At 42.0% G+C, this 7,500-nt stretch overlaps 2 long non-coding RNA genes across 2 annotated transcripts in view; both read right to left on the reverse strand.

Moving 5' to 3' along the window:
* Positions 1-4,115, reverse strand: part of LOC134444920 (uncharacterized) — a 5,204-nt gene extending 1,089 nt beyond the window's left edge. Inside the window, exons 1-2 of the long non-coding RNA XR_010034138.1 lie at positions 4,093-4,115; positions 1,002-1,056 (exon numbers count right to left, since the gene is read on the reverse strand). This is a non-coding gene — a long non-coding RNA (uncharacterized LOC134444920). The remainder of the gene's footprint in view (positions 1-1,001; positions 1,057-4,092) is intronic.
* A 791-nt stretch (positions 4,116-4,906) lies between these two features.
* Positions 4,907-6,716, reverse strand: LOC134444922 (uncharacterized). Its single transcript, XR_010034139.1, has 3 exons — positions 6,498-6,716; positions 5,302-5,370; positions 4,907-4,935 (listed from the first exon to the last, which is right to left on the reverse strand). It is a non-coding gene; the product is annotated as an uncharacterized LOC134444922 (long non-coding RNA).
* Positions 6,717-7,500: the final 784 nt, after the last annotated feature.

Raw genomic sequence — 7,500 nt, forward strand, 5'->3', positions numbered from 1 at the left:
CTTTCATGAACATATGTGGGAGATTATCACTGAACGAAATAAACCTTTTTCCCCGACCCTATACTTGTATGTTAAAAGAATATGACTAATTCATAGTCATGTAAATAAATAGTATACACATATGTGGAAAAAATCTGAGACCACTTGAAAATGTTCAGTTTTTCTGATTTTACTATGTATATGTAAAGGAGGCCAACTATCAAAGTGTGAGGTGGAATGTGACGGAGGTCATCTTGCACCTGTTCACCCCCCTCGGGGATCGAACCTGCACCCTCGTCAACTACAACGGTTCGGCAGTGGGAGACACAGTACGATACCGCTGGGCCAAGACACTAGTCTCTCGGCCCAACGGCACGAGACTGTATGAGGCTATCAGAGGGAGATTTACCAATGTTCCACGCCAACTCTGTGCTAGTTAGCCTCCGTTACGCTCTCCCCCTTAAACCTCACTCCCATCCGGGTCACGGCACCACTGTGACGGAGGTCATCTTGCACCTGTTCACCCCCCTCGGGGATCGAACCTGCATCCTAGTCAACTACAACGGTTCGGCAATGGGAGACACAGTACGATACCGCTGGGCCAAGAGACTAGTCTCTCGGCCCAACGGCACGAGACTGTATGAGGCTATCGGAGGGAGGTTTACCAACGTTCCACGCCAACTCTGTGCTAGTTAGCCTCCGTTACAGGAACGTTAGTAAAAACCTCTCTCCCAAAGCCTCAATACAGTGCGGTAACTGTGGGGTAGCTGACCGGTCCTTTAGCTCAGCAGTCTTGTATTGTGCTTCCCATTGCCAAACCAGATGCGTTGATGAGGTGGCCGGTTCGCGGCCTGAGGAAAGTGAACCGTGCAGGAACACCTCGGTCATAGATAGGTGTGTGTTTGAGTAAAACAAACATTGCTATTTCATTCTATGAACTGGCAAATACATTTTCTCCAAATTTCGAAAGAAAATATTGTCATTTTTTCCACGGCTGTATATTGAAGTATCCAGATACTCACTCTGTCTACAAAGCCTCCGGGACAAGTGCTGCAGAGCGAAACAGATTTTGGTCACCTTAGAAATAAGGAAATATGAGAGAGAGAGAGAGAGAGAGAGAGAGAGAGAGAGAGAGAGAGAGAGAGAGAGTTAGCGAGTGTTGCTCAAGGTATTGCTGAATGTTACTTTCTGCTCTATAAAGGAAACGGACATTAATTACATGGGCCTGAAGGCTAAGCAAATGCTTTATCAATATCATGCAGTATCCCAACTGTGCTGGTGCTTTAATATTTTCTTAATAGCAAGAAGTTAGAGATGGAGGTGTTCTGTTAAGTTCCAATCTACATTCCTAATAAATACATGCATGTGATCATTATTTTGGCTTTATGGGGTATGGCTACATTAATGGCAGGCAGGGGCGTATCCAGGACATTTTTACTAGGGTGGCCAAGATGACACACAAATATAGTCTGAGGTGGCCATGGAATCATGGAATTATATACACATACGGGGTCCTCCCACACAGAAAATGTTGCATTTATTCTATGCTATTTCCTGCATTTTAAAGAAAAGCACCAGTGAACTTCAAATACAATATTTTGTAGTAGTATAAAATATATATATATATATAGTATTGAAATGTTCTATGTTTAGGTCTTTGTTTTCTATGTACGTATTCACAGAAATTAAAGATAAATGCACACACATATCCTCATTAAGTTATTTTAATGTGCCAGGCTTTTAATTGAAAGTGCAGTGTAATCTGGTTAAATGCTATGCATTCACAAATAAATATGCATAATTGGCCATTTTTAAATAACTGAAGTATGAGAGAGTAGACACCAACTTCATGAATGACATCTGAACCTGACATACCATGCTCAGTAGGTGGAGATCCAGACAACACAGATTCACAGTCCGTCTCCTCCTCCTCCAAATGTGGCTGGTCAACTGTGGTAATACAAGGATAGTTTAAAATGACAGACAGACAGACAGACAGACAGACAGACAGACAGACAGACAGACAGACAGACAGACAGACAGGTCCATGCACATATACATATAATACAAATCTTTAGTTCATCATCTTCTGTCTCAACATTTGTCAGCTGTTAAACCCTTTAATGCATGGCGTTATACCTTTGTCGTTACCAGAGTTACCATAGTGTATTACTAAAGACCCTGTGTTATGTAGTGTGGCACTATGACAGAACCTTTTTGATGACAATAACAGTGTTCCACTGGTTGAACGGTGTGCATGAAAGGGCTACATGTAACTAATTCAAACTTTCCATGCACAACCTACCATCTTGTATTGGGGTAGTGGACTGCTCATCAACACTATCCCTAGGCTGCTGGCTTGTGTGGGCATCTGCACTGGTGCTGGTACTGGCTGTAGCTGACTCTGCCTCTTTTTTTTTCTTGATAAAGAAGCTCTCAATGTCGTTTCTTCTCTTCATCTTAATGTCACTCACTGGAGGAAATGTAATCAAATCAATGCAACCAATTAATCATTCAATCAACTCACTTCTAAGCATAGTAACTGGCTACAATATCAGAGGGATTATTGTCGAATTGGCAGAGTACACATGTTGTGTTCATGAGTTTTGTGTTCGTGGTTGTGGTTCCCCTTAGAGTAACAACTTTGACTTCATTCAACAATGTCAGAATACAAAAAAAACTATATTATTGATGTTGACAGTGTCAGATGTCAAAGCAGTGGCATATGGTTTTAACAAAGAAATTACATGACGTGAATTTCAAGTCTGAGGCGCCGTCGGCCTGCAAGGCAATTACAGCTGTGAGCAGTGGCTGATTCTAAAGCCGTGGCTGCAGGGTTTTAGCAAAGAAATTACATGACGTGAATTTCGTTGGTGAACAAACTCACATCTGTACCATGATTTTGTGTGCGTGACGATTTATTTTCGCTACGTTTGAACAAAAGGATTACGATATATTGACACATTTGAGGTCAAATATGTACCGCAAATTTAGCTATTGGGGGGGAGACATACTCTGAAGTGGACTAGCGCTGTGGGTTTAGGCAACACATCTGTCACTGATGTGAACTTGCTTACTCTAAAGAGGCAGAGGTGCTCTTTACTATGACTTACTCCGACTTTATTTAAGTTTGATTTAAACTCCAAGAAAAGTCAAGACAATCGAAGAAGCAAAGGAGAAGCTTCTCACTGAGAGAAGGCATCACAACAATCATAGTCCAGCTTAGCATTAGTTCATTTCACATGCTAGGTTTCGAGCTAGGTACTGACGTCTGCCTACCGATCCTGACTGTAGATAACAACCGACTACCCTTTCCAATGTGTGGCCAATGGGCCAATGCTATCCATGCCATGTCCCTATCCAAACGGTTTCATATTAACTATCCTGTTATCAACAAAAAAATAAACTGACGTGCACGTTAGGATTGTGCTGTGCTACTAACTTGGTTTGCAGCTGCCACAAAACTTGCTCTCATTTAGTCATGTTGTTGTTTCGTGTAGCTATCTCGTATTTTGGCTCTTCCTGGCTGCTAATACTTGCATAGGTTTTCCAACACATTCAGACAACCAACAAATCATTAAATTGCCATACCTTATTGTCCAAATTAGACTGTCCAGGCAGTTAGTGGATGCGGTCTCTCGTGAAGGAACTGCAGGTGACACAGTGCTCCTCAGCATCGCTGGTGCGGGGTTGCCAGATCTTTCACGATAAATAAGCGACACGCAGTGGTCATCTCGTGTAAGCCTACTGATCAGAAATCAGCCTTGTGCAGCATCAGTCCAACGACTGTCGTGTTAGTTAAAGTGTAAAACTGACCCTAGATCTGTCAGCCAGCGATCACCATGGATTGACAGTTTTCTCTTGTTTGTTGTTGGGTTGACGAACTTGAATGATTACCTGATAATTACCTATTATTGGTCTTATACTGTTGTTATTATTGTATATTTATTTATTTATTTTTAAAAATATATTTTTTAATTAATTACTTGTCGAATCAAGGGTGGCCAGTAGGGTGGACAATAGCGTCCCAGGGGTGGCCCTGGCCACCCCCTGCCCCCCCCTAGAATCGCCAGTGATGGCAGGCAACACATATTGAGAAGCAGCAATACTAACCTTGCTGAAAGAATGAGTCTCCGCTTTCTTTCAGTCACTTCCAGTCTAGGACAAAAAAGGCAACACATTAGAAATAATTTCCAAGCAGCACCTCGTCATAGATAGGTGTGTGTTTGAGTAAAACAAACATTGCTATTTCATTCTATAAACTGGCAAATACATTTTCTCCAAATTTCTAAAGAAAATATTGTCTTTTTCCATGGCTGTATATTGAAGTATACAGATACTCACTCTGTCTACAAAACCTCCAGGACAAGTGCTGCAGAGTGAAACAGATTTTGGTCACCTTAGAAATAAGTACATGAGAGAGAGAGAGAGAGAGAGAGGGAGAGAGAGAGAGAGTTAGCAAATGCTGCTCAAGGTATTACTGAATGTTACTTCCTGTTCTATAAAGGAAACAGGCATTAATTACATGGGTCTGAAGGCTAAGCAAATGCTTTATCAATATCATACAGTATCCCAACTGTGCTGGTGCTTTAATCTCTTCTTTATACATGGGTTCTAAAATGTGTTTATAACCTGACTGCGCAAAGCTAACTGTGCACAACTCAACCTCTGATTGTTGGAAAGCGCTGTCGGTCAAAAACTTAGCTCACGTGGTTGGCTGCCAGTGTCTTGCCCCTCTTCATAACATCATATTGATAAACACTCAGAACCCATGTATAGCAAGAAGCTAGAGATTGAGGTGTTAAGTTCCAATCTACAATCATAATAAATGCATGCATGTGATCATTGTTTTGGTTTTATGGGGTATGGCTACAATAATGGCAGGCTACACATATTGAGAAGCAGCAATACTAACCTTGCTGAAAGAATCTGTGTTGTCTTTCAGTCACTTCCAGTCTAGGACAAAAAAGGCAACACATAAGAAATAATTTCTTTCCAAGCAATGCCTTGGTTTGGCAGCATCTATATATCAAATCACACAGAAACAAATATCTTTAGCCAGTTGAAAGTGTCAGTGTTGATGTGGAGAGGTGACCATTGCATATCTGCATTAGAACTAGTTATCTGTAGTTAATTTGTTCGGGCTTCTGACAATGTGGACAGTTATTCCCCTATTAAACATAATGCAGAAAGTCTCGTGCTGGAACTGTTAGTGAGTGACTGACGTGGCTTTAAAAAAGGCCTAATTCAAAACAATTGCATTTATGGCATCCTCTGAAGCGTCTGGTGAATAATGCTACAATATACAATGTTTGCACATACCTTAGCACAGACGGACATAACGTGATCAGCTTACAAAGGATCCGGACGCCAGTGCGGTCTCTGGTTAACCTGGTGATTAATAATACAGTTAGTGCATACTCAAAACTGTTCGGGTGAAGCATAAAGCATAGTAAAGCATGCACAAGCAATAACGAGACACACATATTCAGAGGGATAGCCTCAGTAGGCTATGCTGGGATGGTCCAGACCGACGTCACATAGTTCTATCCCATCCCAAACTCGACCCCAGACGCACAGGCGGCCGGGTGACAGAGCAGCGCAGCAACAAGAAAACACCCGTAAAGCTCCAGTGAGCAGAGCATACATCAGGATGCCCTTGATAAAATAATTGCCTACGCTCTAGCCACAAACGATTAGCCAGTGCCACTCACCGGCTAGAGGTAGCCCACTAGACGTCGCCGGACTAGAGGAGCAGACAAGCCGCGAGGGGAAATCATTTTACAAAGTGCCTTGACAAGTTGTAGAATTTACTGCGGAGGCACTCTCCCCGTGAGCTCACTAAGTTTGGCGTTTCCTACCAGCACTAAACCAAGCTATCTGCAACTAACTGACAGCCAGCTGCACGTAATCGCTAAACAATGTCAAGTTGCAGCAGAATGTTATTACGAACGTCAAAATGAAAGGCTTCGGTTTAGTTATAGTATTAATGTCCCATCACCCGACACCCCTAGTTGTCTCTCATTCAGACACGGGCTGCAAACAAATCTAACAAGTACAGCACAACGGCAGGGGATGTTAAGAATAAAATACTTCACTTTCTGCTTCAATTGCTACAGTTAGAGCATGCTAGCTAGACTCATATCTAACTAGAGCTAGCTTGCTGATACTGTATTCTAGCTAGTTTTTTTTTTTTTTTGTAAGCTTGAAAGCTGCTGCTAGCCTCGCCCACAGCTCGGCCACCGTTTCCACCGTGTTTTATAAATGAAAAAGAGAAGTCAGATATTTACTGCAATTAGGCTACATGTAACTAGGATAGGAAGTAATCGAATAATATCTGACGCTACCTATTAGGTCAACGTAGCGTGTTTGAACGTGCTAATCACTTCGAGACCGTGGTGGTTAAAATCTTGTGATAATGAGAAACACTGTCTAAATGGTGGCGCCTTGTCCATTTTTACCCTTATATCAAGTTTACTACTTAGACAGCACACATATTGGTTTAATTCATTACAAACCTTTCCTTGTTGTTGAAGGTTTCCTCAGTTCAGTTGACTTCCAGGAAAAAGTCCGTTGGCTGGCTCTGATTTCAAATGTTATGATAAACCCAGTGATTGGGTATAATAACTCATCAATGGTTAGCATAACCCAGTATATGGTCAAACGACCACACACCAATAATTGGGTAAACATATAACCCAGCACGTTTCTATCAAATTACCCAGTGTGGGTATAAAAAACCCAATAAGTAGTAAAATTGTCATAAACCAGTATTTGGGTAAAAAAATAACCCAGTATTTTTTTGTGTGTGCGCAAGATAAATAGAGCAATGGTGGATATGTGAGTTTTTATCCGGCATTAATGAACATGTAGTTTTTAATTATATGGTGAATTGTATGCTGGAAGGGTCCATCTGAAGTGCAGTTTAACTCCTTGACTATTGGAAAAGAGGATTCCCCGAAACAACTGTGCATAATGTACAGTGAATGCGCAGTGAATCCATATTTGCGTGGCCATCAGAACACCAAAATATTTGCTGAGGGGGTGTGCGAATCACAATGAAATGTACAAGGGGGTGCGCAGGGGGGAAAAGTTTGGGAACCACTGCCCATTTGATCCTGATGCTGCATATACACTGTTTGACCTTTGGCACCTGGACCGACATGCACTCTACACTCAGGCTCTAGAGCAGTGTTTCCCAAACTTTTTTAGACCGAGGACCACTTTGTCCACCCCAAAAATGTTCAGGGACCACCTGTCAACGGAATTGACAGTTGCGGGGTGCTAATTTGACGCTGCTAATTTCGATTGAAATCACAACCCTGTCTTATTGTGGTGGAAATAAGACTTCAGCTATGTTTAGCTTTGTAATTATGTTGCAAATATACTGCTGCTAGCTCGTCTTGGAAAAGTAAAAATACCCTCGTGGACCACCTGAGCTTTGTTGCGGACCACTAGTGGTCCCCGGACCACACTTTGAGAATCACTGCTCTAGAGCAGTGTTTCCCAACCAGGGGTACG

Source organism: Engraulis encrasicolus, unplaced genomic scaffold (genome assembly GCF_034702125.1).
Source record: "Engraulis encrasicolus isolate BLACKSEA-1 unplaced genomic scaffold, IST_EnEncr_1.0 scaffold_856_np1212, whole genome shotgun sequence".
Taxonomy (NCBI): Eukaryota; Metazoa; Chordata; class Actinopteri; order Clupeiformes; family Engraulidae; genus Engraulis; species Engraulis encrasicolus.